This window comes from Plectropomus leopardus, chromosome 8 (assembly GCF_026936395.1).
Source record: "Plectropomus leopardus strain MGB_pleo_1.0 chromosome 8, ASM2693639v1, whole genome shotgun sequence".
NCBI classification, from domain to species: domain Eukaryota; kingdom Metazoa; phylum Chordata; class Actinopteri; order Perciformes; family Serranidae; genus Plectropomus; species Plectropomus leopardus.
The window spans coordinates 12,159,832-12,176,019 of NC_142183.1; the positions used below are offsets into that span (position 1 = coordinate 12,159,832).

At 38.2% G+C, this 16,188-nt stretch overlaps 1 protein-coding gene across 2 annotated transcripts in view; it reads left to right on the forward strand.

The window, feature by feature from the left end:
- LOC121947736 (ecto-NOX disulfide-thiol exchanger 2) overlaps nucleotides 1-16,188 on the forward strand; it is a 242,114-nt gene that overhangs the window by 28,486 nt on the left and 197,440 nt on the right. The window contains exon 3 of one of the 2 annotated variants that reach the window (XM_042492831.2): nucleotides 2,294-2,385. The exons of the other annotated variant lie outside the window; for it this stretch is intronic. The gene's annotated coding sequence lies outside the window, so the exon portion shown is untranslated. The remainder of the gene's footprint in view (nucleotides 1-2,293; nucleotides 2,386-16,188) is intronic. 2 annotated transcript variants of the gene reach the window in all.

Consider the following 16,188-nt stretch of genomic DNA (forward strand, 5'->3'; position numbering starts at 1 on the left):
CAACCTCACCACCTATTTGTATTTTTTTCATAGCCTTAGTTTTTAAGTTTTAATAATTATTTTTTACATGATTTTTCTTTATCCGTGGTATTAATTTTTTTAATTTCATTGACTTTTATTGATTGATTTTTAACAGTTGTGTCATTGTTTAATTTTTAGTCTTGTAACATTTTATTTATTGTTGGTTTTTTTTGTTGTTTATTTTATGTTGTTTCAATTTTGTAATACGACACACTTTAGGCTACATGTTTGTATAAAAGGTGCTTTATAAATCAAGATGTTTGTTAGATGACCCTAAATCCTACACACTGCTCCATTAAAATTACTTTTTTTTTTCAATTCCCTTTTTCACAAATGCCAATTTCTGCTTTCACTCATGTCAAACAAGCTGAAAAGTGGGATTTAACAGTTTTCTACCCATGTGTAATGTTTATTGTGCTGTCGTAAATTATTTTTAAGGAGAGAAATTGTTACTACATTCAATTATGTCGCCTTGTATCCAATTTCTTGCCACCTGGAAACGGCATGGCTGCTGAATATTCAGCATAACAAGGTTTTCCCCCTGGTGACAGTTTTGGAGCAGCAGCAGCAACAAGCATCATTACTGTGTGGTTACTACTGTACAACCTGTCTGCTGCTGTTTTCAATTTTGGAATTTTTTCTCCTTCGTGGTGTACACTAATAATTACATGCAATTTTTTAAAGCTTGACTTCCTCGGTGCAGTTTTTATGGATCCTTTGTTAACATTTGTTGATGTCTTAGCAATGTCTGGAGACCAACATGTTGAGTTTCTTGGTATGTATAGAGCTGCTGATTGAGCTAATAATTCTGAAGAGGATCATTCGTATTATCTTTGTTTTAGCACTTTAGTGAGAAAAACAATACCCTCTATCAGTTATTTTTCCATTGCGTACCAATCTTAGTCCAACTTTTCCCCCTTGTTGCCTCTGTTTTTTTTGTCCATCTCCACTGTCATCACTTTCCCCCCATCTTCAGTCATTTCCCATCAGAGGTGCCAACATGTCACCAGCAGCGCTAAAGTCTAATAGCCATGGGAACATTTTCTCTGACACCTGCAGCAAACATGAAGCCTGCTGGGCTTGCGGGGAGAACAGAGGGAGGTTTATCTGGGATGGCAGGCCTTGCCTCCGTCACCATGCCAATAGAGACAGCAGCACAGAGCCTGGCGCTTCATAGCCAGATAAGGCCCCCAGACAAAGAAGCACTGCAGCTAGACCCCACTCACTACAATGGAGGGGGGGGCACAAGATATGTGACTAATAACCCTTGACAGTTTGCCCCAGTTAAATACTTCACTTTAGGCCTCTGAGTTGGTCAATGGTAGTATAAGTTAAAGCTAGAGGTGGTCATAAAGTAAAACTGAAATTCCTCAAAAAATCCAACTTGAGGGAAATGAGTTAAACCTCATTTTCAGGGACCAGTAGGCCGAACATACGTTTACCAGAGGACAGAACATACTGTAATATTGTGATTAAGCATGTAGGAAATTACTGAGCTGTCATTGGCACCAAGTTCAAAAAGGCCCTGCTCATAATCACCACATATTAAATGCCTGATTGTCGGATTATTTATTTATTTATTTTAAGCACTTATGCAAATATGTTAATGTACTAATCACACTAGTGTTTTACTCTGACAATTGATAAATGGTCACATTATTGCGCACAGTTAACGTGGCTACAGATCATGCCTCGTAATAAACATGTCATTCTTTTCTTTTTATATTTTTTTCCAACTAAAGGAAGAACTGTATGCGTGATTGGTTGAAGCTGAATTTATAGTTCTATTTTAATGGTTACGGCCTAGGAACTGCATTTGTCTGCCTGTGTTTTCCCCTGCTGCTTTTTGCTGCTGGTGGAGATTGTTAAGAGTGAACACAACATGAAAAGGGTTCCCACAGATCCTTAAAAAATCTTCAAAGGCATTGAATTCATAAATCTAACATTTCGGCCTTAATCTGTATTTAAATAGTAAAATCAAAAATATAAAATAAAAGGTAACATCTATTTAAAAAAAAAAAACAAATTCCATTTCATGTTTGTGTCATGCAAATTAGGTTGGGGGAAACAACAACGCATATTTTGTTCTGGTCGGGATTCTAAAAACAGAGGGTCCACTGTCTGCCAGCGAGCTGTCACTGTAACCTGGATGACATGGGAAAGTGCAAATTCAACAAAAATCTGATATTTAATCAAGATTTTGCAGCATGGCTGACACCAGTAAAAGACAATACATACAAGGCTCTCTTTTTGTGCTTTTTGCCTTTATTAGGATAGGACAGCTTAAGCGTGAAAGGGGGAGAGAGAGGGGATGACATGCAACAAGGATATAGCCTTTGTAAAAGGAGACACCCACTCTACCAGGTAAGCCACCGGGTGCCCCGGTTGTTTCTCTGCTCTTTTGATGTAGGTTCACTTTTCTTTTTTAAATTCAGTTTTTGTTTTATAAAATCTGTCTTAAATTTTGTTTTAAGTGACATAAAAAAGTCTGGAAATGCCTTAAATTTAACTTGCTCTATGCTTTAGGAACCATGATGAAACAAGCTTAAGAAAGACTGTAGTGTTCTGCTTGTCAGTTATACACTTTAAGCAAAACCATCTCGACTGAAATCCTTTCCCTCATTATGGTTGTTGCTCTCAATCACAGTGAATGAAACAATGCAAATACAGCAACTGATTTGAATAGTCTCATGTCTCACCCCTCCCCCCCATCGCTGCTGTGTATCACAAAATGAACTAGGATTTGTAAACACTTTCCCTGCAGCGAACATAATGAAAGCACGATATGACCTGATCAAGTATAATACATCCGTATAGTGTTGCTGTGCTAATATAAACAGCTGAAAGTTGACGCTGAACTATAAATAAAAACCTATGCAATAGATATATGCAGCGGGACTCCAGTTACCAGTTCTGTCACATTTCATTTATTTTGTTTTAGAGTCCTTTCCCCTATGTCAAGAGAAAATGTTAAAGCAGTCTGACAGTGTTCTGTGCTGCATTTAAAATCTTGCGGATATGCTACAAAAAAACAGGGAAATGCCCAAGTGTGTTGTCTGTGTGTGGGCTGACTAAGGATGGTGTACAGACTGCAAAATGTTCAAGTGTTCAATGCATGCTGACTCTTGCAAAGGTTACAGCCCATTATGTACAAAGAAGAACTAAACCACTTTTTATTCTCAGTTGTACTGAATGCTTGCATGCCAGCGGTCATATCAACAGTTAAGGCAAAGATTTTTAGTTCTTTTTTCCACTTTTGTAAGGAGCTTATATTAGCCATTGCCTTCCTTTTGCAATGTCTTTAGGTGGCATTGCTGTGCACTGCACCTTCACAAGACCTTGTGGGATAAAGCCACAGCCAGAGCTCAGGACTCAGAAATCAGCTCTTTGTTTGGCTAACCATGGCAGGCAAACTTGAATCAGATGGTGGCACAAGAAGCCTGAGCCGTCCAGTCTGTCACCAGGAATAAAAAGAGTGGATTTATCTCCTAACACTCGGGATATGACCGAGAATATTGCAGGGTAGCTTAGAGTCTGCATCGTTTTAGTCCTTCTCCACATTTCATGCAAGAAATACAGTTTTTCACCACAAAGCTTGTCCTATTTTCATGCTTTATAGATGGCAAGTAATGCTTCAGTTTATGTATTTGACCGTGGGCAAAAGATTTTTATCTGCGCAGATTGTTTTCTGGACTGGGTTACACTCTCTTGAATAGTGCAAGCTTTGCATTAAGTCCTTACTCTGAGATAGTGAATGGGTAATCCATTATAGGTAGTTATTGCATTACACAGTGACTTCGAACATAATATTGGTCTATTACTTGGTCAATGCCTAAGCATGAGTAGAGAAAGCCATTCACTCGGGTTCCTTGAAGGAAACTCATTTGGTATGGGTCACCTCATGTGACCGAAATCTTTGCTAAAAGCAAATAGAGAAAATAGAGTCATTCGGATGATTCTGTTTTTTTTGTTATTTATTGTGTGTGTCGGCATAAGTGTTTGTGCTTGTCTGGCAAGAAATTAACTTTGTCACAGTAGCCCTAGACAATAGCAGGCAGGAATTGCTGAGCCTGATGTTGCACTCGGGGAACAGTAAAGTCATTTCGCTCCAGCAGACCACTTAATAGCTTTGGCTGATGCAGAGTTTGGAAATCCATCAGTCAATTGGGCCAGACAGAGATGAGCAGTCTTTGTGAGTGGCGGTATGCTTAGTATGGGAGGAAACAGGTAGCCGGACAATGGAGCTGCGCCCAGTATGAGCTCGAGTCATATAGATCTAATGCCTTTTTCAAACCACACTATCAGCTAATAATGGTTTGATCTGGCATCTCTTTGGACATCGCAAACAAGAGCATTAGGAATGACAATAGGCTACTTAATTCTGTGTTGTGTGCCACGTTACATGGGGACCAGTGAAGCATGCTTGAGAACATCAGGGCTGTGATGTAAGTACCTCAGTCTATTTTCGTAAAGTTTGACAGCTTTAGCCACAAATTTAATTTCACCCATGATGAGTTTAGTGAATTTATGACCAATCAGAGCGCTGTATGTACTATAGATGTTAATCTGGTTTTGCAGTTCATTAGCATGTCTGATTTGCTACATTAGGAAGGAATACATTTAGGTCTCTCTGAATTTTAGTGGCCATTGTCTTTTATCGTCACACTCAGAAAAATGGGTTGAAAATTTGTTTAAAGCTCTGATTCAGAGTCTTAACTATCAGAGACCAGAGACATGACAGCACTGGACAATTACTCAGAGTAAAAAAAAACATCTTTCCAGACAAGCAAACTGTTGTGCTCATTTGTATGATTATACTCTCCAGAAAAAAATGTTATACATTAATACCAGGGTTGAAAATTGACTTTTTTTGTTCACCTGCAACTGTGGCTGCTGAAATCCAAAATCTACCAACCACTTAGTAAATTGTTTTGTTTTTTTTGGCTGGTTAGTGAAGCAAATCTAGCAGCCACTTGCATAATTTACCAGCATTTTGCTGCTGGCTGGTCTAATTTCAGCTCACAGTGACGTGTGAACACATTGACATCTTAGTGTTGTTGTTTTTTACCATCGTGCCTTTTTCCCCCTAAATTTAAGCTTAACAGTGAGGGGAACTTAACATAATATAACCCGTCTGAATCTCTGACTGAACTGTCTGGGATCAAGTTGCAATGTGGGTAATGTAGGCTCCAGAGTTTGACAAGAAAGAAGAATATGTGGTATAAAAAAAGACAATATCTCAGGCTCTACTGCACTGATTTTTGATCCCTTTTAAAACACTTTCCTTTTATGAGTCCAACAGTTTTAAAGGACTGAAATGCTAAATCTATTGAGGAACTTGTGCTGCTGTATCTGAAACAGATTTGATGATGAGCTGCCAGTTTCAAAAGCTTGAATCCACAACTCACAGTACAATTGTTGTCCATCGAGGAAACCTTTCTGAATAAATCTGTGGTTCCTCACCTCTGATGTGACTCTCAATAAACGCAGGCATCACTAAACGAGGAAATTTCTGCTGAAACAAGTTTAACCATCTATAATTAAAATATCCAACCTCATACGTTTGTAATTCCCTCCATCTTGTTATGGTGCGGACAGGAGGGCAGACGACCTGGCCCACTGTGTCAGTCTGTGAGGATTGCTTGTCAGACTGTGAGGCTCCCAGCTAACCTCAGTGTCAGCACTCTGATCTGACTGGTTAGGATTGCAGGCACATTGCCACCAATGAAGTAAATGACCTTAGGTAGCTTAATCAGCCGTGGTGATGGTGCTGGGCAATATGAGGGAATTGGTATTCAGTGTGTCCCACGATTAATTATTTATACTTTGCTTCAAGGTAGATAGCGGTAGATTTGGTGGAGAGACTGCAGCAGAGTAAATGGTGGAGAGGAGAACTCAACTTTTATTGCCACAGCAGCAGCTTTAAACTAATCATCTTGCAATTTAGTGGAGTGGTCATGTGTCTTTTTTTGTTCTTATTTATTTTCAATGTGACTGGTCTCATCGAAATTCAAGTGTCAAAGCACACTGTAATCATTTGAAATATGTTTATGTAAGCAGAAATATTGAGCGCTAAAGCATTAAAGATTCAATAGATGCAAAATATCTGCAGCCTGCTGGAATAACTTGACCCTTTTTTGTTTCTCAAAACTTTGAGGCTATTCATATGTGCTGCAAATGTTATTCCTAGTGTTTTAAATGTAAAACGAGGGTTAATGTCTGCGTTTTTATCTATTTTTTAAGAAACTGTAAATATTATTGATGTATAGAATGATATCCAGTAGTTGTCTGTATCTTTTCATACGTGACAAGATATGAAAACTTTTTTTAAACTACAGTAATTATATGGTAATTGAAAAAACAACTATTTTAAATCATGATAATTGCTTCATGGTATCTACGAATGTATAAATAGAACTGCATACAGCATTGTAGGTGGGACCTTGCTCATTAAAGTTGCTCAATGATGCATGAAGACAAAAAAGCTTGATTTCTGTAGAATGAATTATGAAACTGGATTTTCGGAATTATTTTGGTGGCTGATTAACTTCCGGTTTATTCCTCAGGTAACCAGACTTTAGAAGTGTTATCTGACCATTTGGATCAATTCCCAAAAGTGAAAAGAGTAATTTTGCTCAAAATAATGCATCCACTGATGTACAGACACCTCTTTTAAAATGTAATTCTTTGGGAAAAAAGTCTTTTTGGGCCTCATGGCATCACATGATGGACCCAGATGTTGTAATTCCACGTATGGCCACTAGGTAAAATTTGCTTCAAGGCACGATGATGCTGTTCTTGGGAGCTTGGCTGTAACCTGTCTGCTTATAGCTGGCATCTAAGACTGGTGCTGTGTGCACATCGAAATCATGACAGGAAAAAGAAAGTCATTTTCAGTCATTCAGCTTATGACAAAATGCCATGATGCAGCAGCAAAACTTGGTGTTCCTCAGGCTGCCTTGCATGTGATGGAGACAGAAAAGGAATGCCTGCGGTGAAAACACCTATGGTTTAAGATCACTGTAAGACTCAAACTGTACATGATTTTCATGTAATGGCATGCAGCCGTCTTTAAATAGCCGCCCAGTTAATCATGCATCCTCAAACACTTACTATGTCTAGGTTTAATTGTGCCAGCATGCTGCACAGTTTTTCTTCACTTCTAAGCAGCCCATACCTCTTATCATCGGCAGCTATGGAGTAGAGACAAGGTAATTAGCAGTTAAAAGAGGAGGCTGCATTGAGGAGCAGAACAAACTCATCTGTTTTTCAATCAAAGGCTGTTCACTCTGGTCGGGGCCTGGAGAGAGCACAGTGGACCGGCTGAATGAGTATGCCTCCTCATAACTTGTACCGGGCAAACGGATATAGGATGATTTCATCATTACTATGAGTGAGAGCCAAACTTATAATCTTTCTAGCTGTGGATCTTTGCAACATAAAATACACTTAAGCACCAATCAACAAAGGACTTTGAATGTTCTTTCATCTCTTTATTTCTCTCTTTACTGTTTTATGCAGAGCATAAAAGATGTGAAACAGAGCACACCCGGTCCATGTGCTGGCGCAGGCAGAAACAGAAGCTGTTAAACGTGAGACAGCTGCACACTCAGCTTTAATTGCATGACAAGTAATTTAGGACACAGACGATTATACCTATTTTAGCTTACTTAAATGTTAATTAAGCAAAGTGTGACAAAGCCAACAGAATGGGAAAATTGTGGAAAGGTTTATAGTGCCATGATATGTTTTGTGCAGTGCAGAGTGAATTCAAGTGCCTGTGGCTATTGATTCACAACAACCCACAAACACACACACACACAGACACACACAGCATTTGTTGAAGTGTGAGGCAAAGCCCTCCTCAGGTCAGTGAGTGTTTTGGTTGCCTAAAACCACTGGGCATTTCAGCAACAAAGAGTGCCAGCTTGTTAGAGTTATTAGAGGTTTCCAGTTTCTAAAATCCTTTTACAGCTCAGTCTCCTATCATGACGTGGAAAGTGTTGTTTTGACTATACTGAGTAAAGCAGGGTTTATACTTACGTGTAGAATTGATGCCGTACCTACCTCCCCAGAAAGGTAACTTAATGTTGCGGCAATCCAGACCACTATTTGTGTGAACTGAAAAACATTTCCCTCATTCTAAAGAAATTTGTTATTTCACAGATAAGAAGCAATAAAGCCCCCACAAAAAAAGACTAATTTATGCAATATAAAATGCCAAAGGCTCATGCTAATAACATTAGCATGTTGTATTTGTGGTCAAAAGATGTCTTGGAAATGGCAAGTGTTTTGCCTGTAAACCTTGTAAGTTATAATGTCAAATTATGGATTTGTGTTTAATTATGTCATTATAAAGTCATGTTTTATGTGTGTTCTAAGCGTGTTAGTTGAATAAATTGATCTTGACTGCACTTTACAGCAACTCAACACAGTAATATACAAACTAGGGATGGGCATTTTAAATAACTTCCCTATTAAAGTACTCACATTTAATTATCATAGAGTACTCTCAAAGACGACGCTGTTTTCAGAATAGGAGTGTAGATTTTTAACGTTACATAGATTTAACATTTAACTTTGCACTGAAGGACAAGGCATTGTAAGAAGTGAGACCCTGCTCACAGCTCTAGAGTGACAAGATTGTATTGATGTAAAGAGGAAAATACATGTTGGTGGGGTGGCGGTGAGTACTCTATACGTTAAAAGAAGACTAACATCCAAACAAATACTTGAGTTCTCATGCCCATCCCCGATAGAAACCCCCACAACTTTTGGAGGTGTAATTGCAGAGCCATGTAGCAGAAGTATAAATGCTCACAACAGCGTAAGCCACTTGCTGTGCACAACTATAAATCTACTTCAAGACTCACTTCAGATTAGCTATCATTTAAATTACTTTGCTAACTTTTCATGAGTTGTTCCTTCTTGATAAGAGTTAAATATTTAAGTGTCCATGTCGTAGGTCTAACGGTACATTGCAGTTAAAGACCGGGTATGTGCCTGCAGTAGCAGTATTGGCCTCCCTGTCTCATCCTTTCCCCTCTGCACACATCCTTCAGCCTGCCCTCCTACCTTCCTCCCCTGATTTAAGTGCTTGTGACAGGGAGAGCTGAGCCCCATCTACCCTTTCACATGCAAGACTGCCTTTTTAAACCTATATTTACCAAGGGTTGGTTGGCTCAACACCTCTGCTCTTTTCCAGCTACACACTCACACAGTTGCAGGTGTTCAAACTGGAAATGTCCCATGTATTTAAATAAAGACTATTGTATATTATCATTAAACTTCCTAAAGATATTGCCTCCATTTAAGTGTCACATTTTTAAGAACAACATATAAGCGCTTCAACTTGCAGTGGAGGAGACCACAGATAATTACGTAGACCTTCAGTACAACACTGCATTGTTCCTCTTTATTGCCATGTCCAGTAATCAGTCATTTACACTTAATCTTCTCATTAAGTTCCCTCTTTGTCATACTTTGCCTAATTAACATAATAAACTAATGGCACGCACTTGAGCTATTTTAAAAACGTTTTAACAGAGGGGAAACTACTCCACACGGTAATACTTTAGCCATCTAAAAATTTTGTCTGTCCCTCTCCGGCTGATATTAAATCCTGTTTATTTTTCCTCTTTTTGAGTGAATTTTTTTCATGTTTGCTTTCTTGGCAACACCAAATAATATCCTGGGCTGGAGCTTACCGTGTCTGTGAGCAACAGGGAGAAAATAATTTCCCCGACCTCCTCATTGGCCATGAATGCAAAGACAGCACGTGTCTATGGCTGTTAAACAACACACACTGGCTCCCAGCCCACTCGTAAATTACGGAGCGAAAGCCTCTCCCAGGACTGCCTTCAGTGAAACAGTTCAGTCGGTGAGGTTGTTTCCCATAACCAGCACTGCGGCTGTCAGTTAACACAGTTTTGTGGCTCAGAGACCAGGACTGTGTTTACAAATTATAAAAAGTGGCTTGGCTAGGGTCATTAGTTTCTTTATTGTCTGTATTTTGTAGTTGTTGTTTTTTTTTCACTGTATTCTTATCTAAGAGACTCCAGGGGGTCTCTCAGACAACTGTGTTATCTGGACTTCAGGATAATAATGATTCAGTGCTGGTGCTGTAACAGAATTTTTAGTGCTGCAGCAATTTGCTTATTTATTCACATTTCCTTTATTTGTCATTGTCGTTATACACAGCTATGCATAAAGATAAATGAAATCATATTTCCCTTGAAAGACGAAAAAAGTGCAGTTACTGCAAGTCAATAACAAATAGCAGAATAAAAATAAGTAAATTAAAGTCATAAACAAGTAGATAAAAGTCATTAGATAAATTAGTCAGCAAGATCAATTAGTCAGAGCTACAGTTGGTAGCTTTTTAAACATACATTTTTGTCATATTTTCTGCATCTTGCACTACATATACACAGTATGACAGATAATCCTTGAAAAAAAAGTCACATTTTAGTAACTGGAACCATCAGATGTTTGGTATTTTTGCTTAGAAAATGATTTAAATTACTATATTATCAAAATAGTTGCAGGTTATTTTCTGTGTATTTAAGCAATATCCTGAAAATAGCACATAAAATAAATAATCTGTTCATATTTCTTTGCTTCCTTCAATTTTTATTGGCATTTGCTTTGTGTGGCTGAACAACCCCCCCCCCCGACAAATCAGAGTCGAGGAGCCTCTAACACAGTTGTCAATCATGTCAATCACTGCTCATGAACTACGATTAAACTGTCAAAGGAGGCAGCGCTGATCAAATATGAATCACAGTTCTGTTACTGCATTAACTACATCTCACCACAAATGTTTTTAGGAACATATTTTAGTGTACTGTTTAGCTGTAAAATAAGAATGCTTTTGGCCTGACCACCATGTTGAAAATAGTAGAGTGAAGGGGTGCCCGATAGCTCACCTGGTAGAGTGGTTGTCCCATGTACAAAGGGCTGTGTCCTTGCCGCAGTGGATGCAGGTTTGATTCCGGTCTCTGCTCTTTGTTGCATGTCGTCCTTGCTCTCTCCATCCTTCTCGCTGCCACTGTCCTGTCAAGTAAAGGCAAAAAGCCCCCCAAAATATCTAGAAAAAATAAATAAAGTAAATAAAACAGTAGTGTCAAAACCCAATACAGGCTTGTGAAATCATGTTCATTTTACAGCTAAACAGTGCACTAAAATATCTGAAATCTGAAAATATTTCAGAAATACACATTCCAGTAACAGAATCTGGATTCATATTCATATTTGATCAGCGCCACCTAGTTTGACAGTTTTACCTCAGTTCATGAGCAGTAACCGACATGATTGACAGCTGGGTTTGTTCAAGACTCCTCTGCTGTGATTGGTTGTTTTTGCTTAGTTGTGGTAGATTCTTGAAAATGCCATTAGAAGCAGAAGGAGGCAGAGAATCATGTTTGTTTCATAGATTATCTGTCTCATGTGCTACTGTCAGGATGTATTGAGCAGCAAATACGACACAAAGTTAATTTCATAAAAGTTACTACATTACAGCTTTAATACACAGAAAAATAATCAGCAACTATTTTGATAGTCAAACAGTCATTGATGTCATTTTTAATAAAAAATACCAGTGAGATTACCTGTGAGAATTTGCTTGTCCTTGTATTACATTTTATTAAATGTATCCTCTTAAGGTTTTGGACTGTTGGTAAGATTATACAAAATTTTAGATGGCATCACCTTGGACAACACGATCAATTGATAATAAAAATATTTCTCAGTTGCATCCCTAATCATATCTTTTTTTATTTTTTCTTCGTTTACTTAAATGGAAAGTAATTGCGGATAACGAGTACTCTGGGACGGCCTGTTATTCACCTAGGGCTTCAGAATGGCTTGACTAGCTTGTATAATGAACTTTTAAAACTGCTATTTTTCCAAAGCTGTAGGTCTTGTATAAATATTTCCTCAAACCCAAGATGCAGTTTCATTTTTTATTTGAGGATGCACACATTTTATTGCTTTCTTCACAGTTAGAGGCTTGTTTCCTGTCTCGGGGTGAAGATAGTACTGTGTTGGTCCTCTGGCTATGTATGTTAACATTGTGGAAAATTGTTTTCCTGGTCAACATCAGAGTTTTTCAGCGTGAGCCACGTCTAAACGATGGAAGATGTCTTGTAACAAGTTTCTTCCTCTTTGATCGTGGTGAAGAACACTGGACACGCCTGCTTGGCTGTCTCTGTCCTCTTTCTGCCCTCTTTTTCAACATTTTCTTTTTTTTTGTGATGTGTGCAATGCTAAACCTATAGTGTAACTTCAACAGGACCACACAAGCAACTCATCAGTCAGTGGAAATGCATTATAGATGATTTATAGCACGCATACTTCTTCTGTTGCACTGCCATTACGACTCACAGCTGAATGGAGTGAATGTCAGTAGCTTTTTAAATTGTTTATACAAACTGTTTCTGGATCAGTTCACTTTCTGAATGAAATGATTTGATCATTTATGACAAAAAAGATCTACAACCATATCATGAAGAAATGCACCCACAGGGCACAGATGACTGCTTTAGTGTATTTGTTTGGGTTTTTTTTTTTGGTTTTTTTTAGATTTATTTCGTACACATATTGCAGTGTAGTGCTGCTGCCATCCCTCCAACATGTTTCCCTTTGTGTAGGAAGGCTTGACAGACTTTCATCTCTTCAACATGTCAGCGGGGGCTCATTAACAGACAAATACTGCACCACATGATTTCATGTTTGCAATGGCATGGGAACAGTTGTGTCTGTATTTTCAGTATGTACAATGTGTTTTGTATGCAGTTAAAAATGTGAATTATTTTTATTGCAGAGAACATTTGCAAATTGTGGCTGTAGGATGATTGACAGAAATAACCACATCACTATAAACACGACAGTGCTTTTATCCATGAGGCATGTTCATTCCCACAACCCACATGTGACATCTGATGACAACGAAGGCTTTCCTTGTCGTTACTCACGCATGCATCCAACCAACTGTATGAAACCAGAATATTATATAAACTAAAAAACAACAACTGACTGTTGACTGTAAAAACACATAGAACATACATGTTTTAAATATACATGGTCTTATCTTTTTTTAAAATCTTGTCTTTACCAAAAGCAGTTATGGAAAAGAATTACTCTCTGTGTTTAAGTGCAAGGATCTTTGGGTAATTAGTTTTGAACTTCCTGCCCTCATCTTCTCAGGTTGAAAAAATGTTTTCTGTGTTGATGTAAAGGCCCTATACTTTATGACCTTCACTAAATACAAAGGGTTTATTATACAGCATTTCTATCACTAAGTTTTTGACCAAAACATTTAAATTAATTTAATGTTATTATGGTACCTTGACCTGTGTTTCTTGCAGATATTGTTTGTTCTCTTTGTTGGAGTTTTTTGCCTCTGAGTGGTAAAAAAAAAGAAAAAAAAACCATAGCGTTTAAAAAAAATCTGCCTCCACGTGAGCAACACAACAAACATGATAATGGTTTGACAGTTTTACATTTTTGTTCATGTCCTTGAATATGATAAAGCAACCATGAGTGGGTACATCTTTGTAAAGAGTTGTGAAGTTTCTTTCAAGAGAAAGAGCTTTTAGGAAAGGACACTATTAATGCACATGCAGCACAAGTCTCCTTAAGAGACATTACATTAAATCACCTATACTGCAGAATTATGATACATAGCAGCAAGTAGATACTTAAATTTAGTTTTTATAAACCCTTCTTTTACCCTCTGATTTACACACAAAAGAGGTATGTAACTAGTGAGCATAATAGCATTTAGCTATTATGCAGCACCCCTTTGCTTGTAGCAGCAAAATCAGATGTAAGCACAATATCTTAGAGACCTATTATGCTCATTTCTAGGTTCATACTTGTATTTTAGGTTTCTACAACATTTTTTAATGTTAAAAAACTCTTTATTTTCCTCATACTGTCACACCAGAGTGACTGAAACACCTTCAGTCACTCTGTCTTAGAAGACTCAGTTTTTAGCGTTTTTAAACACCCCTGTTTAAAAAAAAAAAAAAATCCAGTCTACTCTTATTGGTCAGCATTTCCTTCATCTATGTCTCTGGGTTTCTGCACCATCATTGCAGCTGGGGGGATGACTATAACAGAGGGTAGCAGCACTTTTTACTGTTAAAATGACCAAAAAAGCTTCTAAACACAACCAGACGTGTCCCAGCAGCAATATGATTCGACATCGGGGAGAAATAAACAACATCTGCAACCAAGACAACATGTTTGTGACAGTAGTGTGCCTGGAGCAGATGACCATATGAAGAAATCTATCACAGTGGACATGATCTTGTCTCGAAAATAGAGAAAAAACTGAATAGTATTCATAGCAGTGTAAGGTTTTTGCTCACAAAAACAACATTTACATAAGTTTACCTCATTTTTTGACCTCTGACACTGTGACTTTATTTATGACAGAACATAGAGAAAAGCATGTAAGGCCCCCTTTATAGGTTATTCATGCATCATTTAGATCATTAATATAGCAGCAAACCAATATTTGCCATGTAAATATATAGAGGAGTAATGGTTTCCTGAGCAGAGAATGAAGTCATGTTACCTGCGTGTTTTAATCCGAGCTTCTCTGTGGTTTGTTGTGGTAGCTCATCACTGCACTTTGCACTAGGTTCATACAGCTGTTATTGCTGATATCGGGACAGCGTTCTTGAAAATTGTAGTGTGCCCACTCTCCAGTTCCTCCCTGGCTGACACTATTAGCTCTGTCAACACTATTGCTGTTGTTTTGCACTTCTTGTGAAGTTAGCAGTGTTAGCTGCCAGCCGGTGGCTCAGGCTCCATGTTGAGAACCGTGTACAGGTAATTTATACACTCTCAATTTCACACAACTCAACACAACTTTACTCATAGTCACCATTCCAAAAAAATACCTGTAATGTGCAGTTCAAATGTTGCTGCCAAGAAAGTGTATACTTTCCAGTGCTCACTTCAGCTTACATTGGCATTCCTAAGAAAGGTAGGTCTTTCAACAGACATTTAAACAACACTTAAATGTTAAAATTAAGTGTAACATTTGCATCTATAGATAAGTTAAATGGATTCCTCATTGTGTGACAACAATGCAGAAGATTATCCGTTTGTTATCCAAATGTTATCTCTGATTAGTGCAGGTTGCCACAGAAAAAAATGCAAAATGAACAAAGTTATTTCAGTAGTTATTTGTTTATATGCTTTTCTTTGTGCCCTACTTGATGTTGTGGACATATTTTTATGATTTCCAGACAAATGTAAAAACCTGCGAGCCTTCTTTTTCTTGCCCCTGTGTGGGAGATGAGGTGCTTTATCACTGCGATAAGCACGCAGGCTGAGGGACAGCTACAGGAAAGAAAAGGTACATGAGAGCTGCTTGTGAAGTACCGATCGGTTCTTGTGAAGTTTGTATGATTAATCCAGCACTGCGAATTGTTGCAGAGGGCGATTTGGTTTGTGCCTTCCCAGGCTGCTGTTTCCCTGCTGCGGAGACAAAAGATGAATGGACCTATTGGGGCTAGTATGGGGTATCTCCCTTCTCTATCACTATAGGGCCCAGTTGACTCTGATAATCCTCTCCTTACTGAAGGGATCCTCTAATCCAGGCTCGACACAGGTGTCGGGCCTCGTGCATTTGTCAAGATAACTAATGTTCTGAACTATGCGTGAAAATACATATGAAGGTAAACACATACTTACACAAGGCTGAACACGTGGAGCATTGTCTGAATGATGAATTTCTGCAGGAGGGGATGCATAAGAAACATCTAATGGCATTTTGAAGCAGTAAATCTGGCATTGTTGTCCATTTGCTGTATTGATTTACCAGTTAAACATGAACAGTCAATAACAGCCTTCCATACAATGCTGCTGTGATGTTTGTTTTGTCTACTAAGGTATTACAGCAAACAGCCATCAATTTGTAAATCATTTGAAGCAACTTGTGCTTTAAAAGCTACCTGTCTGATTGCTTTTACCTGCTTCCTCATTTTGACAAACAATTCAAATTGCATTTCTGCTACAAAGAAACTATGTTGTTTAATTTTAATAACATCTGTGGTCTCAGCAAGTGTGTCTGCATAAAACTCTGCTTTAAACACTGTCTCCCCAGCTTTTGTTCTTACTCTAAAACCTGCATATTGGTTAATGTGCTGA